This window comes from Ursus maritimus (assembly GCF_017311325.1).
Source record: "Ursus maritimus isolate PB19 chromosome X unlocalized genomic scaffold, ASM1731132v1 scaffold_X1, whole genome shotgun sequence".
In the NCBI taxonomy this organism is placed as follows: Eukaryota; Metazoa; Chordata; class Mammalia; order Carnivora; family Ursidae; genus Ursus; species Ursus maritimus.
In genome coordinates this window covers 29,400,784-29,418,087 of record NW_024423319.1, presented here as the reverse complement: position 1 = coordinate 29,418,087, position 17,304 = coordinate 29,400,784, and the positions used below count along the sequence as shown (strand labels likewise).

The 17,304-nt window shown below is 46.2% G+C and overlaps 1 pseudogene; it reads left to right on the top strand.

Annotated features, from left to right (window-relative positions):
• The first annotated feature begins 16,368 nt into the window (after positions 1–16,368).
• On the top strand, positions 16,369–16,998 carry LOC103680221 (annotated as a pseudogene).
• The last annotated feature ends 306 nt before the right edge of the window (positions 16,999–17,304 follow it).

Below are 17,304 nucleotides of genomic sequence, written 5' to 3'. Positions count from 1 at the left end.
GGAATGAACCCAGGTCCACTAATGACTGAATGGAGCCAAAAGGCCCACCTGTTCACCCTGGACTGTCAGGTGGACAGGAACTTCATTGTTCTTGACCCACTGTGTTGTTGGGTCTTTATATTATAGCAGCTTAGCCCTTTAATTCTGATAAAGAAGGGGAAATCCTGGAGGTCTGAAAGCCCTGGTTGGTAGGTTGTTGGAAAAGTGGCTCTTGGTAGCACAGGGCAGGTAGGAGGGAAAAGGGAATCAGGACTTGGCACAAGACTACCCACTATGGTAGGTAAGTATGGTGGGTGAGTGGCCCCCTGATTTCTAATGCTGATTCTGATAGTACTGCCAGGCAGGGGAGGCAAGAAACAAGGGATAAGCTTGGTTGCGAGTCATGCAGAAAGGTAGCAGAAATAATGACTGATTTATGGGAACTAGTGACACTCAGAGTCACCCTGTTTAGTATTAGAAGGAAATAATACCAAGGGAGGTACATCAGGCCAGGTCATCCCTGGGCCATCTGTTGCTAGATCTAGGAGAGAGGCAGTTCCAAGCTCCCTGAAGGGTGACTGGGAATCTTGATTTACTTCAGCCATGATTAGTATAAGAACTGCTGTGGAACTGGGTCTACAGGTTGTGGTTTCATGGGTGGCTTCAGCTCTAAAGATTTGCGGATAGGAGAAATCAGAGCAAAATCTCTGTTACTTTACTATTTGATCTACTGCTGATCTAATGCCTCTGCTAGGGCACCTTTGAGTAAACTAGAAAAAGTGCCCCCTTTTCTGGGCACATGGCCTAGGCAACACACACTATATTAAATTAGGAAAAGAAAGCATGGCTTGCTGAGTGCAGTGCATTTTGGATTTTACATTTGGATTTTGCATCTGACTCCATGACTGAGCATCTTTGTGCAATAAACGATACACAACAAGTGTACATGGTGGCCTTGCAGGCCCCCAGAAGTACAGTGAGAACGAAGAGTGAAATTGGAGAGTGAAGGACCAATCCAAATGTGACTCCCTGACCAGGAAAGGCAAAAGGGATAGACTGGTGATGGGTAGTAAGGAGGGCATGTATTGCATGGTGCACTGGGTGTTATACGCAACTAATGAATCATCGAACCTTGCATCAGAAACCAGGGATGTACTGTATGGTGACTAACATAATGTAATAAAAAAAAAAAAAAGGAAAGGCAAAAGGAAACTTTTTGAGAAACAAAAGGTGAAGGGTGATTTTAAAAGTTTTAAACTGCTTTACAAATGGCCATCCCTAAATACACAATGTATTTTCTTGTATCGATACCTTTGCTCATGCTGTTGTCCATCTGAAGCATCCTCTCTGGTTGTAAAATCGTTACACATGCTTCAAGGCTCAGCTCTAGACTTAATTCTCCAAAAAGTCTTCCATGACCTCTGTAGCCCTCTTTCCGCTAGACCCTGACCATACCACACTTATTTCTGCCTCATATTTAGTGCTAGGCTGCTCTGCTTTCCTTTTTGGCTGATGACCTCCTGTCTGAAGCCTTTCGTGCCTTCTCTTGTGCCTCTTCTATACCTACAGGAGTTTATTACACGTATTTGTTTATACGTCCTTCTTTCCTTACTGGATCCTAAGATCTCTAAGGACAGGGACTGTGGTTTATTGTCTCTATCCCCACCTAGTACAGGGCTCAATAAATGGGTAATCCGTGCTCAAAAAGATGTCTGTTTGTTTGAGTGACCACGTTTGGAAGATTTCTTCTCTGGTCCCAAACAATGTTTATTTCTACTTGGGGAACCTCCAACGAGCTCCCCACAGCAGGGCATGGGGACCACTTGTGACCAATCAACTTAAAATTTTTCTCTGGTTGGGACACTACTTTAACAAATTCTTGTAGTGGCAGGAGCTCTGGGCTCATCGCCTGCCTCTAGTCCAGTATTGCTATAAACTAGCCATGTGACTTTGAGCAAGTTGAATCAGCTCACTGGCCAGCCTTAGTTCCGTACTCTGTGAAATGAAGGAATAGCTTTAATAGTCTACCATGTTGTAAAGCAACGCAATAAACAATGTGGTAATTGAGCTGAACTGTGAAGATGTATTAATATCTACAGTAATACCTAACTTCTAGCTCAGCCTGAAGCAGTTTTTCTTTGTGGTAAAAGGTCACAAGATTTTTATATGTCCGATGAACAAACAGCTGTAGGAAACTTGGGGAAAATATAACTCTCCCTCTTGGCCTGTGTAATTTTACTTGTTGTTATAATGGGTTACCACCACCTCATCTCTCTCCTGCAGGAAGTTTATTTGTTCCTTCATCCATTCTACTCAGGGTTGACAGGTTTATCAAATAAAAACATAAGATTCTGTCTCTTTTTAATTTTTTATTTGTTTTAAGGATTTTATTTATTTACGTGAAAGAGAGAGAACAGAGAGGCAGAGGGAGAAGCAGACTCCCTGCTGAGCAGGGAGCCTGATGAAGGTCTCTATCCCAGGGTCCTGGGATCAGGACCTGAGCCGAAGGCAGACACTTACCCGACTGAGCCACCCAGGCGCCCCACAGGGTTCTTTCATATTTGTTCAGTACTTCACAGGTTATGGAGGGGCAGTGCAATGGGCTAGAGTGTGCGAAGGTAGGGATAGCCTTGCTATCTGAAGTGTGCCCCTCCAACTGGCAGCTTCAGGATTACCTGGGAGCTTGATAGAAATGCCAACTCTGGGCTCCACCTCAAACCTATTGAATCAGAATTTGCATTTTAACAAGGTCCCTAGGTGATAAATTGCACATTCCATTTAGCTCGGGGAGCCCTGGGCTAGTTGCTAATCTCGTCCACCATCTGCTCAACAGCTGTCCCCAAACTGTGAAGTGGGGAAAAGGGAGAAGAAGGGTTGCCTAAAATATGAACTCCTCAGTTGGCCTCTGCCAGGGATCACAGGAACCTTAGCAGATTCAGTGGTTTTGCAGGGCAGTGCCTACTAAATAGCAGGTAATGTTGAGTTTTCTGTCTGGGCCATGTGCTTAGAATGAAGTCAGAAACCACATCCCTAGTATGGTGAGGGTGCTGTGTGCAGGCACGGCTGCACCTGGCTCAAGCTGTAGTCTGCCTAGCCTGCTGTATCTATGCCTGTGAGTACTCTTGAGCGCCCCCTTTTGGCTCCATTTTGTCACCTACAAGGCCCTCCCCCTTTTCCTCTCAGGCACTGGGTGTCCTCCCCAACCAAAGTGAACACCGGGGAAGGGGGTGCTGTGGTGTAAAATTAAGCACATGTTTCTCCTCCCTGGGGCTCATTACATTCTCAGTTGGCTTCTTCTTCGCAAACCCCTTTAAAAAGGGACTTCAGTCCTCAGCTAGTATTGGAATAGGGCATTTGGGGGGGGGGTCATACACTCCTGAGAATAAGGACAGCTCTCCTTCTAGGCTCTCAGCCCCAGCCCTACCCGTATTCCAGAATCTCTCCACTTGACTGGCCTCTCACACAGTTGCCCCTCCTGCCTTCAGAAGTCTCTCCATCCTCCTACCCCCTCCCAGTTTGGGCTTTGGTGGGCCATGGTTGAGGCTACACCGAGGATGGCTAGGCCCCAGAGACCAGTCAGGGACACAGAAACACTGAAGCAACTTGGGGATGCCCAGGAAACCAGAATGTTCCTGTGCAAGAAGTGCAGTGCAGTAGGCATAGTGTGGTGCCCGTGGGTCTAATAAGAGGGAACTGGGGATTGGGATTCAGAGGCAAGAAAGGCTCCAGATTTCAGGACATTTAGGGAGTTGGCCTCAGATCAGGGAACCTGATGTGCTGACTAGGGATCCAGGGAACAGACATGACTGAGCACCAGTGATTAGCAAGAAGCCAGGGAGTGGACAGAGTTTCTGAGATCACGTAAGAGCCAGGGGTTGGGAAGGATTTGGACCTATAAGTGGGGTTGGTGGCTCCAAGAGTGAAGGCTTGAGTCCTTTGCCAAAGCCCCACTGTTAGCTTTATTTGTTTGAGTGACAGACCTGGGCGTTACAGAGCCAGGATTAAGAAGGTGGGCTCTGGAGCCAGATGGCTGAGGTTTAATTCCTGGCTTCACTCCTTACCAGGGGTGTCCTTTGGGTAAGACACTTAATCTCTCTGTGTCTCCTTTGCCAGCCTCTGAGGGGTGCTATGAGGATCAAGCAAGACAACACATAGCAAACCCCGAGCACAGTACTGGCCCATAGTACCTCCCGGATAAATGCTGTGCGTTATTATGATTCACCCTCAAACTTCATGCTGCCATCCGCTGCCCCTCAGACTCACCTATGGTCGTTGGTACATGTTCCCTCTGCTTGGATGCCCTTTTCCATCAATTCCTTTTCATCCTTCAGTCCTCAGTGCAGACATCATTTTCTGTGGGGGTCTCGGTAGGAAAAATGCGCTGTTTTCCTCTATTCTCACACATACGGTACTTCAGACATCAGATGTGTGGGTTTTCACACCCAGCAATTCTCCGACGCCAGCCGGGGGTCCTACAATTCAGTTCATTTCTAACACTAGCCAGAGTTATCACAGACACCACAGGTTAAGGGCTCAGCCCCACAGGACTACCCGCGTCCACCCACCTCAAGCACCAGTCACAAGTCCAGTTTGTTATCTGTGCTTCTCACCAACTGGCTGTAAATACAAGTTTCCCATGACCCCCTCCTTGGGTTCGATCATTTGCTGAAATAGCTCACAGAACTCAGGGCAACACTTTACTGGTTGATTATATAATGAAGTTTATGATAAAGGATACAGATGAATAGTCCGATGAAGACCTATATAGGGTGAGGTCTGGGAGGGTCCTGAGCACAGGAGTTTCTGTCCCTGTGGAGCTGAGGTAAGCCATCCTCCTGGCCTGGAGATGTGTTCACCAACCCCGAAGCCCCCCACACCACATTCCTTTGGGACTTCTATGGAGGTTTCATCCTGTAGGCATGATTGATCATTACCTCAGTCTCTGTCCCCTCTCTTCCCTCTCTAGAGGATGGGGGCAGGGTGGGGCTGAAAGTTCCAAACTTCTAATCATGACTTGGTCTTTCTGGTGACCAGCGCCCATCTGGAAGCTATCCAGGAGTCCACCAAGACTAACCTCATTAGAACAAAAGATACTCCCTATCACCCAGGAAATCCCAAGGGATTTAGGAGCTCTCTGTCAGGAACCAGGGTCAAAGGCCAATGTTAGAACAAAAGGTGTTCCTAGTGCTCTTATCACTTAGGAAATTACAAGGGTTTTAAGAGCTCTGTGCCAGGAACCGAGCAGAGATGAATATGTATATGTTTTCTGTGATCTCAGAGGGTCCCTTCCCAGACCCTCTTGGAAAGGGTGAGGTGCTCTCCTTCGCACTCCGACGGCGCTTGCACTTCCAACATCATGCATTGTAATTGCTCATTTCCTTGTCTGCATCTCCCAGGAGACCCTCAGCTCCATGAGTTTTTGGATTACATCAGTTTTTCCATTGCTGTATCAGCAGTGCTGACACACAGTAGAGATTCATTAAATGTTTGTTGGTTAAATGAAAAAATGGTGAGAGACGCCAGGCTTAGATCCTTTGGGGAGCCGGAACCAGACAGGATTTCTCTGTTAAAGCTTAATCTCAGGGCACCTAACAATTGTAGAGCCAGAACCCCACGGCCTAACGTCCCTTTCAGATGAAGTCCCTTGGAGGAGGTGGCAGTGAAACCCACCTGGCTACTGCCTTACCTGTCTGCCTCCTGTGTACTGTGTGGGCCACAGTAATGTTGGGCAGAAGAGCTTTCAATTCGAGAGTGCCCTACACATCCTCCAAGCTACAATGGCAGCCACCATCTTTCCCAATCTCGTTTGTGCAATGACGCCTGAAGGCTAGCAAACAGAGAATAATCCGATACCCTTCAAAGCATTCTGGGAAGTACAGGAAGTGTGCTCCTGTGTCTGGCACGTGAATATGTCTTACTTCATCTGAGATGCTGCTTTTCTGAGTATTCATAAACTCTTGCTTTGAACTTATTTTAATAGACCTGTCAGTCTGGCTTTGTGAGCAAAATGATAGCCTCCATCAGCAGAACTACTAGAGCCAGGCTGGGGGCTTGAGGGCTGCAGGGGCCCGAAGAGATGGGCTTAGCAGTCAACAGGGCATAGGCTGGACAATAGGCCCCTTCTCCCTCCTCCTAAACTGTGTGATTCCCCCCAGGGAACAATCACAGAACATTCTCAGGGCCTCTAAGTGACCATTGCCCACTGCCTAGTCACTTGGAGAGACATTCTACACATTTCTCTAAAACTGGCAGGTGGTAAGTTGCACTTGGGAAGAGTTCATTTTGTGTGAGAAAAGGAAACAGGTATCCCAGAGCAAGTGAGAATTGAAGCCAGGGAAGTAGCCAGTTGCTCTCAACATGAGAAAACTAGCCTTGTGTATTTATTGCAGGTTTGGGGCACTGGGGTTAGGCCTGGAGAGTTTGGCCCTCATTAGATAATTTGGGAAAAAGCACACGTTAAGAGACCCTGATTGATTTCTTACCCCATTTTCAAAGGACAATGTAGAGTCACATTGCTGCTGTAGGATCCCTGGGTAGAGTTTGCTACATCTTCCAAGTTTGCCAGATTTAGCAAATAAAAATAAGGGACGCCCAGTTAAATTTGAATTTCAGAAAAATAGCAGGTAACTTAAAAATATTTATATATTTGGGGCACCTGGGTGACACAGTTGTTTAAGCTTCTGACTCTTGATTTTGGCTCAGGTCATGATCTCAGGGTCGTGAGATCGAGCCCCGCATTGGGCTCCACGCTGAGCATGGAGCCTACTTGTCCCTCTGCTTCTGCTCCTCCCCCAGCTCATTCTCATTCTCATTTTCTCTCTCTCTCTCTCTCTCTCTCTCTCTCTCTCGTTCAAATAAATAAATAAATAAATAAATAAATAAAATAAAATATTTTTAAAAATATTTATATATTTCAAATACTGCATCCTGTAATTTATCTGGCAACCTTATTCTCAGGCCATTATCACTTGCGGCACCCTGCTGTTGGTCTGCTTCATAAGACAAAATGCCTGAGAAGCCTCCTGCTACTGGGGTGCCCTTAGGAGCTAGTCAGTTCACCTTCCCTGGTACTGCTGGAAGCTCGAGAGGCTAGCAGAGCCCCTAATGAGTTGAACTGTGTGTGGGTGTGTGTGTGTATGTGTGTTGTCTTAATTAAGCCTGTGCTGCTGGCATATATAAAGTTGGGGTTAGGATGGAACAGCTGGTCTTTCAACAGCCCTGTCCCCCACTTCTCCTCTTTTCTCCTTGGGGTATGCTTTGAAAACCCTACTACTTCATTCTACTCTAAACCCCTTTTCCCAGCAGCCAACCCAAATCAGTCAAAGCTCTTGAAACTTTCAGCCTGAAGTCAACTTATCCTAATAAACAGAAACCACAGGATTGAAAGGAAGCTACCGCATGTGCAATAGTCAATAGGAGAAAGAACAAAAAGGACCCCTGCTGAGAGTCCCCAGGCCTGTTCACATGGAAACCATCCAAATGTGGGAATCTGAGAGGACCCCTGGCGCCTCACCTGGTCTCTGAAATAAAAGAAATGTTGCAGATTCAAGTGAAAGACAAAGCCCGCTGGAAGCCGCGGTCGTTTGGCAGAAGTGGTTTGGGGGCCAGTGAGCTGCAGGGAGGAGCTGTTTGTTTCCCTGCAGATGTCTTGCAGGTTCCTTTAAGAAAAGAGCTTTCCCTGTGTGTTCTTTGGAGTTGGACCCGGAAGGTTTATTGCTAAGTGACCTGTCCTAGCCTGTTCACAGCACTAAAGGGCAGTTTGACCCCCTTAAGACTGAGGCCTCTGGGAAGACTCAACCTACCCTCCATGGTTCTTAAGTATTCTTTCCAAGATCTTGAGCTCAGGGAGCTGTTTGAGAGGCACAGACCCCTGGGTGGTTTTATGGGCTGGTGAAAAGATGGGGGTGGGGTAAGGTGGGGATACTTTCTGCCCTTCTGCTCAGTTCTCAGGGAAGCCTGGGGTACAGTGATTCTGAGACACTGTTAGGCTGCCTGAGGTAGAAATAAGTTGTCTCTTCTCAAATTCTTCTCATTTCAGATGATGAGGGCTGGGTTGACAAAGAATGATACACGTAAGGCTTAAGAAGAAAGGCCTGGTGGGGACTGAGCCAGACTGACAGCCAGACTGGGGTTAAAGACTTGTCAGCATTGTCAGACCAGGACACTCTGACATGTGGCTAACCACCTGCATTTAGGGCTGGAGGACGCTTAGCTGGCATTTGGGCAGCACTTTACAAAGTGATTTTCCACACGCAGCTATCAAATCAGACCTGAGGTGTGGGGCCAGCCCTGGATCAACTCCCATGGAGGCGCTTTGCACTGGCTGCCTTGTTCTTCAGGGCAGGACAACTCCAGCCTTTGAGGTGGGTCCCCCTAGGCTTTCAAGAGGGAAGCCTTGGCCAAATCTGGGATAATCTGAGGACTGAAATAATTAAGCACACTAATGAATTATAAGCTAATAGAAAAAGCTGGAATCCATGAGTCTATACGGATAGTGAAGAGATGAATAAACGGGGAGGAAGGGAGGTCTCTTGTTTACAAGAGTAAGCAGAATACTCAGGGCCCAGTGATATGCGAAGGAGTGTTCAAGTTGGAAAATCATCATTTTGCAGCCGTCATAGTAAATATTGGATCAGGTAACAATTATCAACGGATGCTAAATCTAGGGGAAATATTTTATGAGGAGCAGGATTATTTGCATGTTCTTAAAGTGCCTCCTCACAGAATTGTTTATTACTTACAAAGGAGAAAAATTAAGTAATCACACGGTGGAGAAATTGGACAACACCTTGGCTGGATAGTCAAAATTAACATTACCAGCGAAGGACAGATGCACATCGTGTGTCTCCAGATGTGATACCGTGAGAAGAACACAGCATCGCCTATGCAGTTTTCCAGTTGGGAATGCACAATCTGAATCTAATCAGGGGGAAACATCAGACAAATCCCCAATGAGGAATGTTCTATTTTTTTTTAAAAGGGAAGAGACTGTATTTTTCAAAAATGCCAGTGTCCTAAAAGACAAAGAAAGGCTGCATCAACCAACAAGTTTGAATACAGATGGTAGATTACATAAAATATTGTATCAATGTTGAATTTACTGAAGTTGATTATTATAGTTATATAAGAGAATATCCTTATTTTTAGAATACACACCAAAGTATTTAGAGGGAAAGGGCTATGGTATGTGTAACTTATTTTCAAATAGGTCGGAAAAAAATTTGTGTATGTGCATACACAGACACACACAGACACACACAGGTACACACACACACACACACACGGAAAATGATCACCTAATTAATATTAGGTGAATCTGGGTAAAGGCTAAAGGATATGTGAGGGTTCTTTGTTCTTTTTTTTTTCTTCCTACTTTTCTGTAAGCTTGAAATTATTTCCAAATAAAAAGTTAAAAGAAAGAGTGGAACCTGGAAGGTAAGTGTTGCTCCCCACAGAAGGATCCATGAGTCTGCCCTTCAGGCCTGTGCTTCATGGCAGTGCTACCTTCTTGAGGCAGTTTGGAGGCTAGGGGAGAAGGCTGGTTCCCCAGGAATTTGGCTCCTCTCCCTCTGGCCCCCAACTTGTCCTAGGCCAGAGAAGGGGGCTTGTATGGGGCCTCGACAGTCTCTCCCTCTTCTCTTTCTCTGTGTTCCTTTTGTACTATCCTTAGCAATAGTGGTTAAGAGAGGAGGCTCTAAAATCAAACTGTCCAGGTTTGAATGCTGGCTCTGCTACAATGTGACTCAGAACCTATTTCTTAACCTCTTTGACTTTTAGCTTCCTCACTTGTAAAATGGTATTTATAGGGCTGGCGTAAGTTTTAAAGGAAATAATACATATATAGCACTAAAAAAGTAAGTGTTCAATATACGTAGCTATTGTTTTTTCCTCTTTCTTACAAAAGACCTCAGGTGATGAGTTGGAGGGGGAAGAAGGGTGAGGAGGAAATGAGGAATTTTAAGGCATGAAACTATTCTGTATGGTATGTAATGCCATCCATGTCAATACAATACATGCCATTATATATTCATCCAGATCCACAGAATGTCCAACACCAAGAGTGAACCCTAATTAAACTATAGATGTTGGGTGATGATGATGTGTCAGTGTAGATTCACCAATTGTAACAAAGGTACCACTCTGCTAGGGAACGTTGATAGTTGGGGAGGCTGTGCACTGTAGGGGCAGGGAGTGTATGGAAAATCTCTGTATCTTTCCCTCTATAGTGCTCTGAATCTAAAACTGCTTTTTAAAAAGTCTATCAAAAAGAAACAAGAAAAAAACAAAAGGAAATCCCATGTAACCTTATTATTGTTGTCCATAATCCCAAGGAGCACCTAAAAATAGGAATTTCATGCTCATAGGTCAGCAGAGGAAATGCCTGGAGATAAAAGAATCTCATGGAAGCTCCTCACTTGCCAATGGATAGAGTCGGATCTACTACTCGAAGCAGTGTGACACCGTGGTGGGGAAAGTCAGGATTTGGAGGCTGACAGGTCAGGGCCAAAATCCTACTGCCACTTCCCAGTGGCCTGGTCACAGGCAAACTACTTGACCTCGGTGATTCATACTCTTCATCTGTAAAAAGAGATGATGATAGTTCTTATCTCATAAGTGTTAGGAAGATTAAATGAGATACTGTATTTAGAAACCTTAGCTCAGAGCCTTGCAGGTGGTAAGCACTCAGTGAGTTTTAGAAATTAGTTATATGTGCCCAGCACTATGCTAAGCACATCCGTGTCTGCTTGACATCACCCAGCTGGTAAGTGGTAGAGCCAGCACTGGAACCCAGGTCTGTCTGACTTCATAGATCGAGCTTGAAACCATGACCCCATCATTTCTCAGCTTTCAGTCTCTCAAATACCTCCTTCATGTTTTTTGCCATATCATGCACTACCTAGACCATTATTTCCTTGATAGTTCTGAGTCAACTTGCTTTTTAAAAAAATATGTTATTATTATTATTATTTTTAAAGATTTTATTTATTTATTTGACAGAGATAGAGACAGCCAGCGAGAGAGGGAACACAAGCAGGGGGAGTGGGAGAGGAAGAAGCAGGCTCCCAGCGAGGAGCCTGATGTGGGGCTCGATCTCAGAACGCCGGGATCACGCCCTGAGCCGAAGGCAGGCGCTTAACCGCTGTGCCACCCAGGCGCCCCTATTATTATTATTTTTAAGTAGACTGTGTGCCCAACTTGGGGCTCAAACTCATGACCCCGAGATCAAGATTTGCATGCTTTACTGACTGAGCCAGCCAGGTGCCCCAATATTTTATTATTTTTTAAAAGTAATCTGGGGGCACCTGGCTGGCTCAGTTGGTTAAGCGTCTGCCTTCAGCTCAGGTCATGATTCCAGAGTCCTGGGATCGAGCCCTACAGGGGCTCTCTGCTCAGCGGGGAGCCTGCTTCTCCTTCTCCCTCTGTCTGCCACTCCCCCTACTTGTGCTCTCTCTCTCTCAAATATATAAATAAAATATTTTAAAAAATAATCTGTAGAGCCAGCGTGGGGCTCGAACTTCCAACCCCAAGATTAAGAGTCCCGTGCTTTACCAATTGAGCTAGCCAGGCACCCCTCAGCTTACTTTTTTAAATATATAAATAAATTTTTGTTAAAAGGAAATGTTACTATCATAAAGTAAAATCCAGTATCAAGTGCCCTAAATAAAACTGTAATAATAGACCTGTAACTGTTAATTACAAAGGTTCATCTGGGTATGACTAACAATCGTCTCACATCTCACTGGTGGTTTGCCTAACATACTTTGGGAAACAGTGCATTGTTCTAAGTAATATCTTCATCCTCAGGATTATAACACTCCTTGAGGGCCATTTCCTGAACCTCCCTCCCTGATCCAATCCTGAAATAGCCTGCACAGTCTTTCAGTTGATACTCCCCTGCCTCATCTTGAGCTTCTCTTATGAGGAGATGGAAAACCTTTTGCTTCTGACCAGAAGCTGCCATCACACATTCTTCTGTGCCCTTTGATGTTGACATGAGTATATAGCCTTTGAAGAACTCTTAGTACTAGTAGAAACCAGACATAAGGCCGAGTGGGTGTCCCCACCTTTGCACTTCCTTCTTTCTCCCTTCTCTTTTAACTTAGCCCTTATAGGGAGAAGGAGAAAGGAGTGCAGAGGTGATGCTGGTGTGTTGAAGAGTATGCACGGGATTGAGGTTTGATCTATGTGCTTCACTCCAAATGAAAAACCAGGTACAGTGAGCTGGACCTAATAAGAACTCCTTCGTCTTGGGAGGGAAGGGGAAATCCTACATGAAGATGTGTGTGTCTCTTAGTCCGGCTGCCTTTCAAATCATTTCTGAATCTTTTGAGAAAAAGAAAGTGGAAGAGAAGGGAGGAGTCTCTAAGAAAAACCCAACGAAACCTTAGTAGGACACCAGCACACAAGCAAGCAAGCCTGCCTGGTTTTCTCTAACAAAGAGTATCACAAAGGGAAGAGGCGTTCTCCTTCATCTACAAGAACACATGGCACAGCAGCTTTGGCCTTTCAGGGGCCCCAGGGCCTCAGCTGTAGTAGCAGATAGTCGTGCCCAGCAGACGCAGAGGGCCTTAGCACAGGTACCAAGGAGAGCAGAGGCAGCAGCCCCTGATAGGGAGCAGATAGCCCCTCTAATGCTCTAATAATATTCAGGGGTCTTTTGTTAGAGGCTAATTCTGCGTGAGAGATAAAGGCAAGAGCTGGTAAAGTTTGGGAGATGACTGGTAGCGTGACTTTTTTTTTTACACCCATAGGCTGGCAAGGCCGGGGGAAGCTCAGGTTACCTATAGTTCAGAGGGAAACTTGGTACCAAGGCAGACTAAGCCAGTTCCAGACCTCACAGAACAAGGGGTACATGCCCTTATAATGAAGGTCTCTTTCAGAGCTCTCAGAAAGGCCTGGAAAATATAATACATGGAAGCAGAGCCTGCAACAAAGACATGAGGTGTCCTGCCCCATCATTATTGTGAATTAGCCACTTGATCACCAACCATCGCTTCAACACAGTGCATACTGCAAATGGATCTGAGTAATTGGAGGCCGGCTATTTGTTCGCTAGGGAGACAGAGCTATTAGAGTGATGTCTGGGTGAGTTATTGAAAGGGAGGGATGCATTCATGGAACAAAATGGGTCCTCAAAATAGTTTCTTATATGATGGCTCAGAAAGAAAAACAGGACTCCGGCCCTTTACGTGGCAGAATTACCATCTGCTCATGTCTGCTGCGTCTCGACTGGAGTGGGGTCTGTCAGTGAGCTTCGTGTTGACACAGGTGCTGGGGAGAGGTTGGAGAGGAGGAAATAGGCTGGAAAGGCTGCTGTCAGGATCGGAGCTGGGGTGGGGAGTGGCTGAGGGGGAAGCAGCTGCTTTGGGGTGGTAGAAGTGGGAGGAGAGGGAGTAGAGGCTTGCTGTGTTCCCTGTATCCTGCACTGACAGTGCTCACCAGCCCAGCTGTGCCCTGCGGGCCCTGGATAAGGCACCCCTGGGCAGCAGCTGGGGGAAGACGGCTCTCACAAAGCACACCGAGAAGCCACTTTCTGTCCTCATTTTCGTGGGAGAAGGAAGGAGGAATAATAATGAAAATCCATATTTGTTGACCTTTCCGTGAGCCAGGCACTCACAATGGTCTTGATAGGTAGATATTAACAGTGGCCCTATTTTACAGATGAGGACAGTGAGGCTCATTTACCCCTGCTTATGTTTTGCGTAACACCGATCACAGTCTCGAATCCTTTTGTTTATTTGTACCCTTGTCTCTCCACCCCTATAGAGCATATATGCTGGGAGAGAAGATTTTTGTCTCTTGTTTGCTGCTATATGTCCACCTGAAAGTGTGTGTGGCACATCACAGCTTGTCAGTAGATTGTATCTTCTGTCAGGTGTGGGATTTGATTTTACCCTACTTACAAACTCATAATTTAACCTGTTGCTATTTCATGGGTGCTGGAAGAAAATAGGAGACTCCTGGATCAGTGATAATGGACTGTATTGCTCATAGCACAGCAAGCGGCATGGGCATTGGCCTGTTTGTGTCAGTTCCCCTTGTGCCCAAATCCCACAGGAAAAACACAGGGGGCCCCAGATGCACGCTTTACACATAGTCAGTTTATGTCACAGCTGAGGGGCACTGAGCTTAGGGAACCCAGCATTTTATAGCAAGCAGTAAGCCTGCCTCCTCTTTTGTCCCAGAGGGTGACATTAACTCCTTCCACAGGATTGCTGGCTGCAATACATGACCCTGAGAAATGTCCAGATAAAAGAGTGGTCAGGGCCTTGCATTTTTGGCATAGCCGGGGAGAAATATAGGAGCACAACAGACCCATGGAGGAGTGCCTCCCAGCATCCTCTTCCTCCTTGTACTTCTGAACCGCATGTGGGCACTTGGCAGGACTACCTCGTATTAGTCTCTCTTTCACGCATAGGCCTCATCCGCATATCTGGTTCAGACTGTGAACTTACTGAGGACAGTCCCCCTGTGTACTTACCCTTTGTGGTCTTCAAAACTGTCTGAGTGATTTGCATACAGCAGCTCCTTAGGAAACAACAAGGACAATGACAGTAACAGCAGCAGGCCTTGGAGTCACAGACTCAGGTCTGACTGTCAGCTCTGATTCACACTCATTTTGTGACCTTGGGCAATTTGCTCCACTCCTCTGAACCTGTTTCCTCATCCATAAAGTGGGTAAAAGTTACTTATGTCAGAGGGTTCCTGTGATTTAAAGGAATTTATCCGAATTTGGTGAATGGAAGAGTGCCTGGCATGTAATAAGTATTTAATAAGTATTAGCTGTTTATTGTTGCTATTATTATTGAGCCTCTATGTGCCAGGTGCTTTGATATTCAGGTTTTGAAAAGTATAATCCTTATCATACTCAAGCACAACAGATGTTATCCCTTTTCTCTGCACAAAGAAATGGGCTTGGAAAGATGAAAGGACGTCTTACACAGAGTGGCAGAATGGAGTTTTGAGGCCTCTATGCTACTTGTGCTCAATGAATTGAACAGTTTCATCTTTCTGAAGGAGTGGAAGGGTGAGCTTCCCCACTTCGGCCATTTCTGTAATGAAATGCTCCAACCCTCAGCCACCAAGGATCTTACAAGGTGCCCCCAGAAACCTGGCCTGGGGGAGTGGGGTCAAGGAGAAGCTGAGAGGAAGAGAGGGGGCTGGCTTTCTGGGAAGCTGAGGTTGAGAACAGTGTGTTGCGGGAGGGCCAAAGCAGAATTAAATCCAAATGCAGGTGATCTCACTGAGGCCAGGAAAAGAACAGCTTTCTGGCAGAGAAGAGAAGCCCCGCCCACCAGAGGCCAGCAGTCCTGGTTCCTAGCAGCTGGGAAGACTTTTGCACTCCTTACAGCAGCCAGTTCTCAGGGATCCAATGTATGCTTCTCTCTCCTGGGACTTGTGCAGAGAGAGCTGTAGGGAGGGGTGTGGAGCAAACAACCCAATTCAAGGCCAAACAGATGCTCTGTTCTTGAGGATGTTCAGGGTGACTTGATCCACAACAGAGCCCCCTGTCACCCCTAATTTAGGGGCCTTATGTTGAAGGAGAGCTCATCTCCTTCTCCTGGGACATGAGCCTGCTAGCATAGATGCTTCACTAGAAGACATGTGTGCACTTTGTCCCGGATCTGAGTTCATTGTGAAGGGCCTTTGAACTCATCAAGCAACTCCAGGAAGTGGAAGAGGATCAAAGAGCACAAGAGAATCATGCTTTAAGCTTCTTTTAAATTCTAGCCTGGCTATGCTGTGAAGAGGGAGGAGGCATCTTCCTTGCCCAAGGGCATTCACACAAAGAGGAGAGCTGTGAGTCCTCACAAAGGACCACTTGCCCCATATGTACCCAGGCAGACGGGAAGTAGGGCTTATAACATGCAGATTATTGGGTTCCCCTTAGACCCTCCAAATCAGAATCTCAGGGGTTGGGTCCCAGCAGTTAGCATTTCATACAAGCTCATCAGGTGATTCTCATGAACAAAAACGTTTGAGGACAACTGGGTTAAGGCATGGGCTTTAGAGAGGTCCAATCCGGCCTCTACTACTTACCAACTGTGTGATCTTGGGCAACCTATTTAACCTCTCAGAGCCTTAGTTTCTTGCATATAGAAGGAATAATAGTACCTTCCTCATAGTGCTGGTGGGAGGCTTAAATGAGATAATATGTACCTAATTAAAAATGGTAGTATTCAGGGTCGCCTGGGTGGCACAGCGGTTAAGCGTCTGCCTTCGGCTCAGGGCGTGATCCCGGCGTTGTGGGATCGAGCCCCACATCAGGCTCCTCTGCTATGAGCCTGCTTCTTCCTCTCCCACTCCCCCTGCTTGTGTTCCCTCTCTCGCTGGCTGTCTCTCTCTCTGTCAAATAAATAAATAAAATCTTAAAAAAAAAAAAAAAAAATAAAAATGGTAGTATTCAACTTCTTTCCCCACCACCACCATGCTTTTTTTTTCCTGCTTTCCCTTTTCAGTGGGAGATGCAAACTTATATTTCTCCATTTGATGCGTCCCTCTTTCCTCTCACCACCAGGTATTTGGTGCCTCTAAGCACTTGTTAAAAACAGGGTTAAAAGCTTAGGCAGAGACTTCCGGATGGGACGAAAGTGAGGCGGCCTGGCAGGGGCTGGTAGCTCTGGTGGCAGCCATGGCATATAAGGGCCTCACGGTGCCTGTCATCGTGATAAGCGTGTTCTGGGGCTTCGTCGGCTTCTGCGTGCCCTGGTTCATCCCTGAGGGTCCCAGCCGGGGAGTATCATCACCATACTGGTAATCTGTTCAGTTTGCTGCTATCTCTTTCGGCTGAATGCAATTCTGGCCCAACTCAACCTCTCTTTGGACCACAGTTGAAAAATGAAGCCATCTGGTACCTCAAGTATCACTGGCCTTGAGGAGGAGGACCTACTCTCCAGTGCTCCATCATTGAGGTCACAGAGAGAACTCCTCTAGCAGCAAAATCAACTCCAAACCCAGACCACCTTCTTTGACTCGCCTCTTTTGGCCATCAGCTGCCTTAAATATTCACACCATATTTGAATATCTTATTCTACAATGCGGTATTTTTTCCTGTCACCTTTTTTACATTGTGACGAATTATGTGCCTACTTAACCTAAACTGTGCAGACTCCGTAAAGGTTTTGTGCACTCTTCTGAGATAGAAGGTGCTATTCTTCTGAGAAATACATTGCTCTCTCCTTGGAACCTGTGAATTTAAAGATGACTCCTGCCTGGTCACAACATGGGAATCAGAAAAGTGTTTAAAAGCTGTCATAAGACAGTGAGAATCCAGTGGGGCAGTCAGTAAGAGAGCATGTTCAGAGGGAATATCTGTCCCAACAG